Source organism: Cherax quadricarinatus, chromosome 22 (genome assembly GCF_038502225.1).
Source record: "Cherax quadricarinatus isolate ZL_2023a chromosome 22, ASM3850222v1, whole genome shotgun sequence".
In the NCBI taxonomy this organism is placed as follows: domain Eukaryota; kingdom Metazoa; phylum Arthropoda; class Malacostraca; order Decapoda; family Parastacidae; genus Cherax; species Cherax quadricarinatus.
This window is the reverse complement of record NC_091313.1, coordinates 39,846,090-39,865,557: the sequence shown is the minus strand read 5'-3', so window position 1 is coordinate 39,865,557 and position 19,468 is coordinate 39,846,090. Positions and strand designations below refer to the sequence as shown.

Genomic DNA, 19,468 nt, shown 5'->3' with positions numbered 1-19,468 from the left:
ACTAACACAACTTCTCACTGCTGGACTAACACAACTTCTCACTGCTACACTACTTCACCAACACAACTTCCCACTTGTGAAGGCTTACTCAGCCCTGTTACAACTTCAGACAATATTACTCAGGCTGGCTCCTCCTCAGGAAAATTAATGAATAGAAGATAAGATAAGATAAGATAAGATTTCGTTCGGATTTTTAACCCCGGAGGGTTAGCCACCCAGGATAACCCAAGAAAGTCAGTGCGTCATCGAGGACTGTCTAACTTATTTCCATTGGGGTCCTTAATCTTGTCCCCCAGGATGCGACCCACACCAGTCGACTAACACCCAGGTACCTATTTGCTGCTAGGTGAACAGGACAACAGGTGTAAGGAAACGTGTCAAATGTTTCCACCAGCCGGGAATCGAACCCGGGCCCTCCGTGTGTGAAGCGGGAGCTTTAGCCACCAGACCACCGGGCCACCCCCAGACCACCGGGCCACCCCCAGACCACCGGGCCACCCCCAGACCACCGGGCCACCCCCAGACCACCGGGCCACCCCCAGACCACCCAGACCACAAAGATAAACACTATTTATTAAATCAAACATAAAACAACAAAACATGAAAGGTATATCCTATTTGAAAGAAAAATGAAAAATGAAATGAATAAAATAACATTTGAACTCAACACTAATATCTACAATGGTGTCTGGTGTTGGTGACACTGTTGTTGAAACCGTAGCCGTTGCTGATAAGGGGGGGGGTCGCAGGTGTTGGTGACCATCCACTGGCTAGTTCTTCACAGTATGCCAGTGAGTATTCTATCCCGAAGACAGGAAAGCAGGTTCTTTACCGCTGCAATGCTGTGGACTTACGTCCTGCAATTTCATGCAGGTGCACAGGTACTTCAATACAACTTGGAGAAGTCTCTGGACGTTAGTCCTTCTCCATCCGTTCTACTCGTTGATTGTCAGGTGACCCTCTCTGACATCCAAGCTGGAAAGATAGACAGGTTACCCACTGTTTAAATAATCACTCCCCATGGTAAGTCTGATACTTGAAAGATGTGGTGATTATTACAACAGTCAACATAGAGCAAGGCTGAAAAGACTAAGTTTATTATTGATCAAAAGTGAAGCTTTCAACCAATAAATCCACTAGAATACAAGGCAGGCATGTACTTACAGTAGAGTTGGGAGCTGTGAGTCTAGTGATTTACTGTTTAACCAGAGCCCCACACGTCACCTTTCGGGGGGGGGGAGGAAGAGGGAGGGGAAGGGATAGCGGGAGCTAGACTGACCCTACCTTAACAAGCAGCCGGCAGTCAAACTATCACTCTCAGGGAGGGGGAGAAAAGGCGGGAAAAACGGAAAAACGGGAACTTGACTTACCCTACCTTATCTAGTAGCCGGCAGACAAACTATCAATTTAGGGGTTGGGGGAGAAAAGGCGGGAATATCGGGAGCTTGACTTACCCTACCTTAACTAGAAGCCGGCAGTGAAACTACTGATACTATATATATTCCCTCTATACCTATCTATTGAACTTTTCCCTTACACTCCCCCATACCAAGACTTATAGTCAAGGAGTATAAGAAGAATAGGCGAGGAAAAAGCTCTAACATGTGGAAGTCGTGTAAGGCAACAAATCTTCTACTGACTGTCACGACTTAACCAGTCAGAGAAATAATTGGATGAACCATTGATATACACAATATGGAACTTAAGAGCCTGGAGTGCCAATGTCCACCTCAAGAGGCGACTGTTGGTTCCCTTAAAAGTTTCTAGGTATATCAAAGGTTTGTGGTCCGTTTCTAAAATGAATTCTTTTCCCAACAAATAAAATTTAAGTTTGGAGATACCCCACACAAGGGCTAAACATTCCTTTTCTATTGTGGAGTATCTTGTTTCTGCAGGAAGGAGTTTCCGGCTTAGGAAGCATACAGGGAAGGGAGTACCATCATGGTATTGTAGTAACACCGCACCTAAGCCAGTATTGGAGGCATCAGTTCTCAAACAAAATGTTTTATTAATATCTGGAATCTTAAGTATAGGGTCTTTCGAAAAGATACTTTTAATCTCATTAAACTTTTCCCGAGCTACGTCGGAAAGTTCAAGAGGTTCCTTCACAGACTTTTTAAGGAAGTCCGATAAGATGCCTGTAAGATCAGCAAGATTCGGGATAAACCGTGCATAAAAATTTACAGAACCAAGAAAGCTACGCATGAGTTTCTTGGTTTTGGGGAATTTAAATTCTAATAAAGCTTTGATCTTACTGGGGAGAGGCTGCAGAGAGTTATTAGAAAGTATCAGTCCAAGATATCTAATCTTGTTATACCCAAGGAAGCATTTCTTCGGCTTGGCAGTGAGGCCATGTGAGCGTAACCTACGCAAAACTGATGTTAATGTTTGGATATGTTCGCCCCACGTAGATGTCATTACGTAAATGTTATAAAAATAAACTGAAACATTTGGCATATTACCCAAGACCTTTCTCATCAGTCTCACGTAGGTAGCACAGGCAGTTACCAAACCGAAGGGCAAAGTTCTATACTGCATCAGTCCTTGGTGTGTAGTAAAAGCGGTGTACTGCTTAGAAGAAGGATCTAACATTACTTGATGATATGCCTGCGCAATATCAATCTCTGAAAAGAAGGAAGCGTCATAAAATTTGTGTAGATCGCTATCTATTAAGGGCATAGGCTCAGCATCCCACCGAGTTATAGCATTAAGGCCTCTGAAGTCAGTAGCAAGTCTATATGAATTATCCTCCTTCTTAACCATGACTACTGGTGAACAATATGAAGATACTGAAGGTTCAATGATCTTTAGTTTTAATAATTTGTCTACCTCTCGGTTAAATGCATCCCTAAGGTGTACTGGAACGGGGTATAATTTCCGTTTGATAGGATTGTCCGTCACTAAGTCAATCTTATGAACTACCGTGGAGGTAACACCTGGAATATCAGTAAAGACGTCTGAAAAGTTACTCACACATTGAAGTAGTTCATGTCTCTTATGGCCATCCAAAGATTCATTAATATTAATGTTGGTTGCATCGGAGTGGTCAAGAGTCACCAAGTCATGTAGTTCTTCATCATAGTCTAAGTTAGAGGTGTCAATTACGCACCCTTTACATTCTTCAGTTGTCGTATCAAGTTCGTGTGGAAAAACTAAGTCAAAGTTATTAAGGCAGTTAACCGAATTTCTTCGGTAATATTTCTTAAGGATGTTGATATGATAAAGCTTAGGTTTCCCCTTGACTTCTATGAGGTAGTCAACTTTCCCACAAATTTTTAATACTTTATATGGACCTTTCCATGCTACTAATAATTTATTTGACTTGATAGGCAAAAGTACAAGAACTTCATCTCCTACTTTAAAACTTCTCCTCTGACTTTTGGAGTCAAAATAGGTTTTGTACTGGTCCATTGACAAGCTTAGGTTCTTCGAAACTATGTCAGAGGTCTCCTCAAGTTTGGATCTAAGGTCAAGGAGAAACTGGTAAGAACACTGAACCTCAGCATTTACCTCCTCATTAGTCCATAAGTCATGAAGGATGGACAGTGGACCTCTGGCCTGTCTACCATAGAGAAGTTCAAAAGGTGAAAACCCCAAAGAGTCACTGGGAACTTCCCTCATGGCAAACAAAGCAAAGGGTAGGTAACGATGCCACTCCTTAGGTTTAAGGGAGCAAAGTTTCCTTAAAATGGACTTGAGAATCGAATGCTGGCGCTCAATCCTCCCATTACAGCTGGGATGATAGGGTGTGGTGAAGAGAGGCTTCACTCCCAGAAGTTGGTATAGATGTTGCATCAAGTCAGATGTGAATTGTGTCCCACGGTCAGACAAAATTTCTCTAGGGATGCCCACTCTAGAGAAGATGGACAAAAGGCCTTCAGCCACCTCTGTAGTAGTTATGGTCTTTAAGGGAACGGCTTCAGGGAAACTCGAAGCATAATCAACTACTGTTAATATATATCTATGTCCCCCAGATGAAAGTGGAGATAAAGGACCAACGATGTCAATAGCTACTCTTTCAAACGGTACCGTAAAGATAGGCATTTTGACCATAGGTACTAGGCGGGTACCTCGGGAGGATGACAGTTGGCAAACTTTACACGATCTACAATAGTTAGTGACATCTGAGGACATTTTAGGCCAAAAATAGGTTTCCCTAATTTTATTTAAAGTTTTACGATGCGAGAAATGTCCGGCCACTGGCAGGTCATGAGCCATTTTAAGAACAGTCTCTCTGCATTGACTTGGAACAACTAAGATGGAATAGTCTGTCTCATCTGAATTTAATTTGAATACTGACTTGTACAAGATACCTTTTATATATTCAAATTTACATGAAAAGTTTTTCCTTTGGATAACTTGATTTTGTCCAGCTGCATTATGGCAATTCTGAAGAGAAGGGCAATTACGTTGTAACTTGACAAAGAAGTCCTTCGATATATCTAAAGGCTTAAAGTCAGGGAAAATCAAAGGATGGACAGTAGGAGAAGCCTGGGCTTTGGTCTGAGCCCTAGTCAAGACATTTATGGTATCGGAGGTGATATCTTCACTTTCATCTAACAAGTGAACTTGTGATCCTACTTCCTTGCTTTCTAGAGTAGCATCACTGGTTTTTAATCCCACATGAATCTCGCGAGACATTGTCTCATCTGAACTTTCGAGGGGCTTCTCTGACTCTACAGGAAGAGGATCTGAAACACTTATGTCCATCTTTGGTGCTGACAGGTCAAGCTCAGAAGGAAGAATGGCACCTTTTACATTACCTATTAGTACGGAGCAAGAAGTGATGGGAGCTAGAACGGCTTCAGACCAACCTGTGAACCATTTAGACCTAATGTAACAACGGATGGTAGGAAAAGTGTCTGTACGGCCCAAGTAGTCTGAAAGTATAGCAGAGGAATGAGTTTCTTTAAGATTAGGGAACAGCTTATCAGAAATGACTATACATGTGCAGCCAGTGTCTCGTAAAATGGTAGATACATTAAGTCCATTAACTGTTCCTGAACAGAAGGGTGCTTGGTCATTACAGTCTTTAAAACATCTTCCAACTTTTTGGACCTTCTTAGAAGGACAATCTGGACGTTTATGTCCCTTAACACCACACAAATGACAAACAGGAATAAAAGAAGTCATTTTACTTTCCACTAGACTTGAGGCTTTGCCCTTAGGATTCGATCCCTTTAGGTCTTTATAGGAATTGTGAGCCTCAGCATACAGACCATACCCCCGGCCGGGATTGAACCCGCGGTCATAGAGTCTCAAAACTCCAGCCCGTCTAGTGGCTAATGCGACGGGCTGGAGTTTTGAGACTCCATGACCGCGGGTTCAATCCCGGCCGGGGGTATGGTTTGTTTGCAATCGTGTCATTACGATTTCTTGAGTCATGTTGACGGCAGTGAAGGGACTTGAGCTAGAGTTCGTCACAGCCACGCTAGCTGGAGATTCGTCTGTAAAAACTTGCATTTGTGGTCACAGTGGTGCCTGTGCTAACCTTCCTATGGTGTAGAAATATACCTAGTTGGATGAATCTTATTGTGGCTAGCTGGTCTAGTGGCTAACGCGACGGGCTGGAGTTTTGAGACTATGACCGCGGGTTCAATCCCGGCCGGGGGTATGGTTTGTTTGCAATCGTGTCATTACGATTTCTTGAGTCATACTCAGCATACAGGTCAGCAGCCTCAGCAACTTCCTCAGCTTTAATCAGGTTACGTTCTCTGATGAATGTTCGTATTTGGTGAGGAAGAGCTGTCAGGAACTGGTCAGCAACCATGAAGTCTCTAAGAGATTCATAACTGTGATCAATTCCTGAACTATCTATCCAAAAGTCGAACAAACGAAAGAGTGTTACCTGTAGCTGCTGAAAGTTCTGGCCAGGCTGTAAGGTGGCATACCTGAAATCTTTCCTGTAAGAATTTGTGGTTTTTTGATATGCTTTAAGGATCGCCTTCTTCAGTAGGTTATAATTACATATAATATCCTGCGACAAAGTTGCATAGATATTCAAGGCTGTACCAGAAAATAACATTCCTAACCTGGTAGCCCAGGTGTCAGCAGGCCATTCACAGAGGGTAGCGGTATTTTCAAACCTGATAATGTATGAAGTTATGTCTTCCCCCTCTGTGAAGGGAGGTAAATTAGGTGTTGGAATATGTGCACTAGCTGCACGTTGTTCCATTACTCCTTCATCTAATTGCTGTTGTGAGAAAGTTAACTTCTTATTCTCTAATTCAAGGCGAGTTTGTTCGAGCTCGCGATCCTTTTCTCTCTCTCTTAACTCATATTCTCTGTCCTTTGCTCTTTCCTCAAGTTCCTTTAATTTAACCTGTTCCTCACGTATCTTAGCTCTGTCCTCATGATCAAGTCTATCACGCTCCTTTTTGTCTTCTCTTTCAATTCTCTCTCTCTCCTTTTTCTCTTCTCTTTCGATTCTCTCTCTCTCCTTTTTCTCTTCTCTTTCCCTTTCTAACTGTCTTTCTTCTCTCTCAATTCTCTCTCTTTCAAGTCTTTCCTGGATCTTAGCACTAATGAAAGATTCTAAATTTTTCCCTGTTATTCCTAACTTACTTCCAGCATTCATCCAAAACTGGTATTCCTCCATGCTTGCAAGAATAACTTAAACTATCAGGGGAAATGAAACGGGTATTAAAGAAAAGGGAGGGTTCAATTCCTGCTCTGCTCAAACTGTAAATAAACCAGAGGGCTCGATCCCTGCTTCAATTAAACAATATGTATTAACGAAAACGAAGGGTTCTATGCCGGCTCTGAGCAAACAGTAAGTAGAATGGGGTCCCTTGACCATCCAATCTCCTCACCAACAAATCAAGAGTGTCCTATGATACAATAAAGAGCTCAATGAAACAAGTTGTCACTGGAAAATCTCGGGTCCCTAGAGTCTAATCCTCCAAAGCGTTTCAAGCTCCAAAAAGGTGGCAGAATTAAATATTATATCCTGCCTGACTTGACTTACAATAAATTGAGACTATAACAATCACCAAATCTTTCAAATACCTGTACTGTAGTCCTACCATAGAGAATGATTACTCATGGCTGGTGGTAACCGTCTGTGGTATGCGGCGTTGAAGTTCCAATGGTAGATTCGAGATGGAGTTGAATCTTGATTCAGTAGCGTTAATCCTGGCAAGGTCGCCACTTGTGAAGGCTTACTCAGCCCAGTAACAACTTCAAACAATATTACTCAGGCTGGCTCCTCCTCAGGAAAATTAATGAATAGAAAAAGAAATAATAATTCACAAAGATAAACACTATTTATTAAATCAAACATAAAACAACAAAACATGAAAGGTATATCCTATTTGAAAGAAAAATGAAAAATGAAATGAATAAAATAACATTTGAACTCAACACTAATATCTACAATGGTGTCTGGTGTTGGTGACACTGTTGTTGAAACCATAGCCGTTGCTGATAAGGGGGGGGGTCGCAGGTGTTGGTGACCATCCACTGGCTAGTTCTTCACAGTATACCAGTGAGTATTCTATCCCGAAGACAGGAAAGCAGGTTCTTTACCGCTGCAATGCTGTGGACTTACGTCCTGCAATTTCATGCAGGTGCACAGGTACTTCAATACAACCTGGAGAAGTCTCTGGACGTTAGTCCTTCTCCATCTGTTCTACTCGTTGATTGCCAGGTGACCCTCTCTGACATCCAAGCTGGAAAGATAGACAGGTTACCCACTGTTTAAATAATCACTCCCCATGGCAAGTCTGATACTTGAAAGATGTGGTGATTATTACAACAGTCAACATAGAGCAAGGCTGAAAAGACTTAAGTTTATTATTGATCAAAAGTGAAGCTTTCAACCAATAAATCCACTAGAATACAAGGCAGGCATGTACTTACAGTAGAGTTGGGAGCTGTGAGTCTAGTGATTTACTGTTTAACCAGAGCCCCACACGTCACCTTTCGGGGGGGGGGTAAGAGGGAGGGGAAGGGATAGAGGGAGCTAGACTGACCCTACCTTAACAAGCAGCCGGCAGTCAAACTATCACTCAGGGAGGGGGAGAAGAGGTGGGAAAAACGGAAAAAGGGGAACTTGACTTACCCTACCTTAACTAGTAGCCGGCAGACAAACTATCAATTTAGGGGTTGGGGGAGAAAAGGCGGGAATATCGGGAGCTTGACTTACCCTACCTTAATTAAAAGCCGGCAGTGAAACTACTGATACTATATATATTCCCTTTATACCTATATATTGGACTTTTCCCGCACACCACTGCTACACCAACACAACTTCCCACTTCTGCACAAACTCAACTTCTCACTGCTACACCAACACAACTTCCCACTGCATCACCAACACAACGTCCCACTGCTACACCAACACAACTTCCCACTGCTACACCACCACAACTTCTCACTGCTTCACAAACACAACTTCTCACTGCAACACTACTTCACCAACACAACTTCCCACTGCTGCACCAACACAACTTCCCACTGCTACACCAACACAACTTCCCACTGATACACTAACACAACTTCTCACTGCTACACCAAAACAACTTCTCACTGCTGCACAAACACAACTTCCCACTGCTGCACCAACACAACTTCTCACTGCAGCACCAACACGACTTCTCACTGCAACACTACTTGAACAACACAGCTTCCCACTGCTTCACCAACACAACTTCTTATTGCAACACTACTTCACCAACACAACTTCTCTCTGCAACACTACTTCAACAACACAACTTCCATCTGCTACACCAACACAACTTCCCACTGCTACACCAACACAACTTCCCACTGTTGCACCAACACAATTTCTCACTGCAACACTACTTCACCAACAAAACTTCCCTCTGCTACACCAACACAACTTCCAACTGCTACACCAACATAACTTCCCACTGCTACACAAACACAACTTCCCACTGCTGCACCAACACAACTTCTCTCTGCAACACTACTTCACCAACACAACTTCACACTGCTGCACGAACACAACCTCCTGCTGCTACACCAACTCAACTTCTCACTGCTACACTACTTCACCAATACAACTTCTCACTGCAGCACTACTTCACCAACACAACTTCTCACTGCTACTCCAACGCAACTTCTCACTGCTGCACTACTTCACCAACACAACTTCACACTGCTGCACCAACACAACTTCCCGCTGCTACACCAACACAACTTCTCACTGCTTCACTACTGCACCAACACCACTTCTCACTGCAACACTACTTTACCAACACAACTTCCCTCTGCTACACCAACACAACTTCCCACTGCTACACCAACACAACTTCCCACTGCTACACCAACACAACTTCCCACTGCTGCACCAACAGAACTTCTCACTGCAACACTATTTCACCAACACGACTTCACACTGCTGCTCCAAAACAACTTCCCACTGCTAAACCAACACAACTTCTTACTGCTACACTGCTTCACCAACACAACTTCTCACTGCTTCACCAACGCAAATTCTCACTGCAATACTACTTCACCAACACAACTTCTCACTGCAACACTACTTCACCAACACAACTTCCCACTGCTACACCAACACAACATCCCACTGCTACACCAACACAACTCCTCACTGCTACACCAACACAACTTCTCACTGCTGCACCAACACAACTTCTCACTGCTGCACCAATACAACTTCTCACTGCTGCAAAAACACAACTTCTCACTGCTGCACCAACACAACTTCTCACTGCAATACTACTTCACCAACACAACTTCCCACTGCTGCACCAACACAACTTCCCACTTCTACACCAACTCAACTTCCCACTGCTACACTAACACAACTTCTCACTGCTACACCAACACAACTTCTCACTGCTGCACCAACACAACTTCTCGCTGCTACACTTCTTCATCAACACAACTTCTCACTGCTGCACCAACACAACTTCTCACTGCTGAACCAACACAACTTATCACTTCAACACTCCTTCACCAACACAACTTCTCACTGCTACACCAACACAACTTCTCAATGCTGCACCAACACAACTTCTCACTGCTATACTGTTTCACCATCACAACTTCTCACTGCTACTCTACTTCACCAACAAAACTTCTCACTGCTACACTGCTTCACCTACGCAACTTCTCACTGCTACATCAAGAGAACTTCTCACTGCAACACTACTTCACCAGCACAACTTCCCACTGCTACACCAACACAATTTCTCAATGCTTCACAAACACAACTTCTCACTGCTGTACCAACACAAATTCTCACTGCTACCATGCTTCACCATCACAACTTCTCACTGCTGCACCAACACAACTTCCCTCTGCTACACCAACACAACTTCCCACTGCTACACCAACTCAACTTCCCACTGCTACACCAACACAACTTCCCACTGCTACACCAACACAACTTCCCACTGCTACACCAACTCAACTTCGCACTGCTACACCAACACAACTTCCCACTGCTACACCAACACAACTTCCCTCTGCTACACCAACACAACTTCCCACTGCTACACCAACTCAACTTCACACTGCTACACCAACACAACTTCCCACTGCTACACCAACACAACTTCCCACTGCTACACCAACTCAACTTCCCACTGCTACTCCAACACAACTTTCCAATGCTAAACCAATACAACTCCTCACTGCTACGCCAACACAACTCACTGCATCACCTACACAACTTCTCACTGCTGCACCAACACAACTTCTCACTGCTTCACCAACACAACGTTTCGCTACCAGACCAACACAACTTCGCACTGCTACACTGCTTCAGCAATACAACTTCTCACTGCTACACTGCTTCACCCACACAACTTCTCACTGCTACACTGCTTCACCAACACAACTTCCCGCTGCTACACCAACACAACTTCTCTCTGCTTCACCATCACAACTTCTCACTGCTGCACCAAAACACCTTCTCACTGCAACACTACTTCACCAACTTCTCACTGCTGCACGAACACAATTTGTCACTGCTTCACCAACAAAACTTTTCACTGCTAGGCCAACACAACTTCTCACTGCTGCACCAACACTACTTCTCACTGCAACACTACTTCACCAACACAACTTCCTTCTGCTACACCAACACAACTTCCTACTGCTACACCAACACAATTTCCCACTGATGCACCAACACAACTTCTCACTGCAACACTACTTCACCAACACAACTTCCCACTGCTACACTACTTCACCAACGCAACTTCTCACTGCTACACTACTTCACCAACACAACTTCTCACTGCAACACTACTTCACCAACACAACTTCCCTCTGCTTCACCAACACAACTTCCCACTGCTACACCAACACAACTTCCCACTGCTACCCCAACACAACTTCCCACTGCTGCACCAACACAACTTCTCACTGCAACACTACTTCACCAACACAACTTCCCACTGCTGCACCAACACAACTTCCCACTTCTACACCAACTCAACTTCCCACTGCTACACTAACACAACTTCTCACTGCTACACCAACACAACTTCTCACTGCTGCAACAACACAACTTCTCGCTGCTACACTTCTTCACCAACACAACTTCTCACTGCTGCACCAACACAACTTCTCTCTGCTGAACCAACACAACTTATCACTTCAACACTACTTCACCAACACAACTTCTCACTGCTACACCAACACAACTTCTCAATACTGCACCAACACAACTTCTCACTGCTATACTTTTTCACCATCACAACTTCTCACTGCTACACTGCTTCACCAACACAACTTCTCACTGCTGCACCAACACAACTTCTCACTGCTACACTGCTTCACCAACACAACTTTTCACTGCTGCACCAACACAACTTTTCACTGCTGCACCACCACAACTTCTCACTGCAACACTACTTCACCTACACAACTTCCCACTGCTGCACCAACACAACTTCTCACTGCTTCACCAACACAACTTTTCACTGCTTCACGATAACAACTTCTCACTGCTGCACCAACACAACTTTTCACTGCTGCACCACCACAACTTCTCACTGCAACACTACTTCAACAACACAACTTCCCACGTCTTCACAAATACAACTTCTCATTGCAACACTACTTCACCAACACAACTTCTCACTGCAACACTTCTTCAACAACACAACTTCCCTCTGCTACACCAACTCAAATTCCCACTGCTACACCAACACAACTTCCCACTGCTGCAGAAACACATTTTCTCACTGCAACACTACTTCACCAACACAACTTCCCTCTGCTACACCAACACAACTTCACACTGCTACACCAACACAACTTCCCACTGCTACACAAACACAACTTCCCACTGCTGCACCACCACAACTTCTCACTGCAACACTACTTCACCAACACAACCTCCCGCTGCTACACCAACACAACTTCTCACTACTACACTATTTCACCAACACAACTTCTCACTGCAACACTACTTCACCAACACAACTTCTCACTGCAACACTACTTCACCAACACAACTTCTCACTGCTACACGAACACAACTTCTCACTGCTACACTACTTCACCAACACAACTTCTCACTGCAACACTACTTCACCAACACAACTTCACACTGCTGCACCAACACAACCTCCCACTGCTACACCAACACAACTTCTCACTGCTACACTACTTCACCAACGCAACTTCTCACTGCTACACTACTTCACCAACACAACTTCTCACTGCAACACTACTTCTCCAACACAACTTCCCTCTGCTACACCAACACAACTTCCCACTGCTACACCAACACAACTTCCCACTGCTACCCCAACACAACTTCCCACTGCTTCACCAACACAACTTCTCACTGCAACACTAATTCACCAACACAACTTCCCTCTGCTACACCAACACAACTTCCCACTGCTACACCAACACAACTTCCCACTGCTGCACCAAAGCAACTTCCCACTGCTACACCAACACAACTTCTCACTGCTACACTACTTCCCCAACACAACTTCTCACTGCAACACTACTTCACCAACACAACTTCTCACAGCTTCACCAACACATCTTCCCACTGCTACACCAACACAACTTCCCACTGCTGCACCAACACAACTTCCCACTGCTACACCAACACATCTTCCCACTGCTACACCAACACAACTTTCGACTGCTACACCAACTCATCTTCTCACTGCTGCACCAACACAAGTTCTCACTGCTGCACCAACACAACTTCTCACTGCTGCACCAACACACTTTCTCACTGTAACACTACTTAACCAACACATTTTCACGCTGCTGCACCAGCACAACTTCTCACTGCTTCACCAACACAACTTCTCACTGCTGCACCAACACAACTTCTCACTGCTACACTGCTTCACTAACACAACTTTTCACTGCTGCAACAACACAAGTTCTCTCTGCTGCACCAACACAACTTCTCACTGCTGCACCAACACAACTTCTCACTGCAACACTTCTTCAACACAAATCGTACTGCTACACCAACACAACTTCTCTGCTTAACCAACACAGCTTCTCACTGCTGCACCAACACAACTTCTCACTGCTGCACCAACACAACTTCTCACTGCTGCACTGCTTCACCAACAAAACTATTCACTCCTACACCAACAAAACTACCCAATTCTTCCCCAACACAACTTCTCACTGCTTCACCAACACGACTTCCCACTTCTTCCCCAACACAACTTCCCACTTCTTCCCAACACAACTTCTCACTGCTACACCAACACAACTTCCCACTTCTTCCCAACACAACTTCTCACTGCTACACCAACACAACTTCCCACTTCTTCACTAACACAACTTCTCATTGCTACACCAACACAACTTCTCACTGCTGCACCAACACAACTTCTCACTGCAACACTGGTTCACCGACAAAACTATTCACTCCTACACCAACAAAACTTCCCAATTCTTCCCCAACACAACTTCTCACTGCTTCACCAACACGACTTCCCACTTCTTCCCCAACACAACTTCCCACTTCTTCCCAACACAACTTCTCACTGCTACACCAACACAACTTCCCACTTCTTCCCAACACAACTTCTCACTGCTACACCAACACAACTTCCCACTTCTTCCCAACACAACTTCTCACTGCTACACCAACACAACTTCCCACTTCTTCACTAACACAACTTCTCATTGCTACACCAACACATCTTTTCACTGCTGCACCTACACAATTCTCACTGCAAAACTACTTCACCAACACAACTTCTCACTGCTGCACCAACACAACTTCTCATTGCTACACCAACACAGCTTCTCACTGCTTCACCAACACAAGTTCTCACTGCAACAATACTTCACCAACACAACTTCTCATTGCTACACAAACACAACTTCCCACTGAAACACTACTTCACCAACACACCTTCTCACTGCTGCACCAACACACCTTCTCACTGCTGCACCAACACAATTTCTCATTGCTACACCAACACAACTTCTCACTGCTGCACCAACACAACTTCTCACTGCTGCCCCAACACAACTTCTCACTGCAACACTACTTCACCAACACAACTTCTCACTTCTGCACCAACACAACTTCTCACTGCAACACTACTTCACCAACACAACTTTTCACTGCTGCACCAACACAACTTCTCATTGCTACACCAAAACAACTTCTCACTGCTGCACCTACACAACTTCTCACTGCTGCACCAGCACAACTTCTCACTGCAACATTACTTCACCAACACAACTTCTCACTGCTGCACCAACACAACTTCTCACTGCTGCATCAACACAACTTCTCACTGCTACACTACTTCACCAACACAACTTCCCACTGCTACACCAACACAACTTCCCACTTCTGCACCAACTCAACTTCTCACTGCTACACCAACACAACTTCCCACTGCTTCACCAACACAACGTCCCACTGCTACACCAACGCAACTTCCCACTGCTACACCAACACAACTTCTCACTGCTGCACAAACACAACTTCTCACTGCAACACTACTTCACCAACACAACTTCTCACTGCTGCACCAACACAACTTCTCACTGCTACACTGCTTCACCAACACAACTTTTCACTGCTGCACCAACACAACTTTTCACTGCTGCACCACCACAACTTCTCACTGCAACACTACTTCACCTACACAACTTCCCACGTCTTCACCAATACAACTTCTCATTGCAACACTACTTCACCAACACAACTTCTCACTGCAACACTTCTTCAACAACACAACTTCTCACTGCTTCACCAACACAATTTTTCACTGCTTCACGAAAGCAACTTCTCACTGCTGCACCAACACAACTTTTCACTGCTGCACCACCACAACTTCTCACTGCAACACTACTTCACCTACACAACTTCCCACGTCTTCACCAATACAACTTCTCATTGCAACACTACTTCACCAACACAACTTCTCACTGCAACACTTCTTCAACAACACAACTTCCCTCTGCTACACCAACTCAAATTCCCACTGCTACACCAACACAACTTCCCACTGCTGCAGAAACACAATTTCTCACTGCAACACTACTTCACCAACACAACTTCCCTCTGCTACACCAACACAACTTCACACTGCTACACCAACACAACTTCCCACTGCTACACAAACACAACTTCCCACTGCTGCACCACCACAACTTCTCACTGCAACACTACTTCACCAACACAACCTCCCGCTGCTACACCAACACAACTTCTCACTACTACACTATTTCACCAACACAACTTCTCACTGCAACACTACTTCACCAACACAACTTCTCACTGCAACACTACTTCACCAACACAACTTCTCACTGCTACACCAACACAACTTCTCACTGCTACACTACTTCACCAACACAACTTCTCACTGCAACACTACTTCACCAACACAACTTCACACTGCTGCACCAACACAACCTCCCACTGCTACACCAACACAACTTCTCACTGCTACACTACTTCACCAACGCAACTTCTCACTGCTACACTACTTCACCAACACAACTTCTCACTGCAACACTACTTCACCAACACAACTTCCCTCTGCTACACCAACACAACTTCCCACTGCTACACCAACACAACTTCCCACTGCTACCCCAACACAACTTCCCACTGCTTCACCAACACAACTTCTCACTGCAACACTAATTCACCAACACAACTTCACACTGCTGCACCAAAGCAACTTCCCACTGCTACACCAACACAACTTCTCACTGCTACACTACTTCCCCAACACAACTTCTCACTGCAACACTACTTCACCAACACAACTTCTCACAGCTTCACCAACACATCTTCCCACTGCTACACCAACACAACTTCCCACTGCTGCACCAACACAACTTCCCACTGCTACACCAACACAACTTCCCACTGCTACACCAACACAACTTTCGACTGCTACACCAACTCATCTTCTCACTGCTGCACCAACACAAGTTCTCACTGCTGCACCAACACAACTTCTCACTGCTGCACCAACACACTTTTTCACTGTAACACTACTTAACCAACACATTTTCACGCTGCTGCACCAGCACAACTTCTCACTGCTTCACCAACACAACTTCTCACTGCTGCACCAACACAACTTCTCACTGCTATACTGCTTCAATAACACAACTTTTCACTGCAGCAACAACACAAGTTCTCTCTGCTGCACCAACACAACTTCTCACTGCTGCACCAACACAACTTCTCACTGCAACACTTCTTCAACACAAATCGCACTGCTACACCAACACAACTTCTCTGCTTCACCAACACAGCTTCTCACTGCTGCACCAACAAAACTTCTCACTGCTGCACTGCTTCACCAACAAAACTATTCACTCCTACACCAACAAAACTTCCCAATTCTTCCCCAACACAACTTCTCACTGCTTCACCAACACGACTTCCCACTTCTTCCCCAACACAACTTCTCACTTCTTCCCAACACAACTTCTCACTGCTACACCAACACAACTTCCCACTTCTTTACTAACACAACTTCTCATTGCTACTCCAACACAACTTTTCGCTGCTGCACCAACTCAACTTGTCACTGCTGCCTCAACACATCTTTTCACTGCTGCACCTACACAATTCTCACTGCAAAACTACTTCACCAACACAACTTCTCACTGCTGCACCAAAACAACTTCTCATTGCTACACCAACACAGCTTCTCACTGCTTCACCAACACAAGTTCTCACTGCAACAATACTTCACCAACACAACTTCTCATTGCTACACAAACACAACTTCCCACTGAAACACTACTTCACCAACACACCTTCTCACTGCTGCACCAACACAATTTCTCATTGCTACACCAACACAACTTCTCACTGCTGCACCAACACAACTTCTCACTGCTGCCCCAACACAACTTCTCACTGCAACACTACTTCACCAACACAACTTCTCACTTCTGCACCAACACAACTTCTCACTGCAACACTACTTCACCAACACAACTTTTCACTGCTGCACCAACACAACTTCTCATTGCTACACCAAAACAACTTCCCACTTCTGCACCAACTCAACTTCTCACTGCTACACCAACACAACTTCCCACTGCTTCACCAACACAACGTCCCACTGCTACACCAACGCAACTTCCCACTGCTACACCAACACAACTTCTCACTGCTGCACAAACACAACTTCTCACTGCAACACTACTTCACCAACACAACTTCCCACTGCTGCACCAACACAACTTCCCACTGCTACACCAACACAACTTCCCACTGATACACTAACACAACTTCTCACTGCTACACCAAAACAACTTCTCACTGCTGCACCAACACAACTTCTCACTGCAGCACCAACACGACTTCTCACTGCAACACTACTTCACCAACACATTTATATATATACCAACACATTTATATATATATATATATATATATATATATATATATATATATATATATATATATATATATATATATATATATATATATATATATATTGGAGTGGTTGGTACTTTTGTTTAATAAATGTACGAAAGAGGGGAAGGTACCTAGGGATTGGCAAAGAGTGTGTATAGTCCCTTTATATAAAGGGAAGGGGGACATAAGAGATTGTAAAAATTATAGAGGAATAAGTTTACTGAGTATACCAGGAAAAGTGCACGGTAGGGTTATTATTGAAAAAATTAGAGGTAAGACAGAATGTAGAATTGCAGCTGAACAAGGAGGTTTTAGAGTGGGTAGGGGATGTGTAGATCAAGTGTTTACATTGAAGCATATATGTGAACAGTATTTAGATAAAGGTAGGGAAGTTTTTATTGCATTTATGGATTTAGAAAAGGCATATGATACAGTGGATAGGATAGCAATGTGGCAGATTTTGCAAGTATATGGAATAGGTGGTAAGTTACTAAATGCTGTAAAGAGTTTTTATAAGAATAGTGAGGCTCAGGTTAGAGTGTGTGGAAGAGAGTGAGACTACTTCCCAGCAAAACTTGGTCTTAGACAGGGATGTGTAATGTCACCATGGCTGTTTAATATATTTATATATGGGGTTGTAAAAGAAGTAAATGTTAGGGTGTTCGGGAGAGTGGTGGGATTAGACATAGACAACAATGTTTCTACTCTGGCTGGGAATCGAACCCAGGCTCTCGCCGTGTGAAGGAAGAGAGAGCGTTAGCCACCAGGCCACCCGAGTCCACGAGTAGAAATTACCATGTATGTACTAGCACAAAAGAGGGAGTAAATTACTTAGACCTGTCAATCCGTGGGCTCGCCGCTCTCAGGTAGTGTCAGATAAATGTATTTTATATTCCACCGAAAACTTTCTCCTGACGGGAGTTTTAACTTGTGATGACCTGCTTCCAGGATTTTTTGCTCATTTTACCGACAGCTTCCGCAGGCTACCGGTCAGCCAAGAAAAATATACACTTCATTATAAAATAAATTACATACCAGATTTTGACGAAGGAAATTCTACTAATCATCACGTTGTCCCATATCCTAATACCGCCACTGACTACATTTAAAAGGAGCATTAGGAATGTTCTCAACATACCAGAGGAGGTTGACGTAACTCCATACGTCAGTCTACGATAGTTACGATACCTGCTTGTGAATCAACAGGGAAGGAGAGGAGAGGCAGCAGTCTGCCTCCTGTGCCACAAGAGACACAACTAAGTGAAGTAACTCTAGTCAAGTCTGCTGATAGTGAGGATGGTCAAAATAATAAAAATACCGACTATTTATTATGATGTCTCTACAATACACGAACCAGGTGTTCCCTTTGACACGTTGTTTATGGTAGATGCCTTTTCTGATTTACCAGTGTATAAATTTGTTTCACATATATATATCCCTGACAGTTACAGAGTTACACCAGCTGTATACAATAAACTGTACACAACAGCAGTGCCAGTATGCTATATCTTGATTTATATCAGCAGTTGTGCGTTTCCAGAATGATAGTTTTTATTATCCCAGCCACGAGTGCCTCTAGGCACATCATACGGATAGAGCAAAGTGTGGCACTGAGCAAAG

At 44.0% G+C, this 19,468-nt stretch overlaps 1 protein-coding gene across 1 annotated transcript in view; it reads right to left on the bottom strand.

Moving 5' to 3' along the window:
* LOC128689625 (axoneme-associated protein mst101(2)-like) overlaps window positions 1-19,133 on the bottom strand; it is a 160,503-nt gene extending 141,370 nt beyond the window's left edge. Inside the window, exon 1 of the mRNA XM_070087714.1 lies at window positions 19,037-19,133. The gene's annotated coding sequence lies outside the window, so the exon portion shown is untranslated. The remainder of the gene's footprint in view (window positions 1-19,036) is intronic.
* Between the last annotated feature and the right edge of the window lie 335 nt (window positions 19,134-19,468).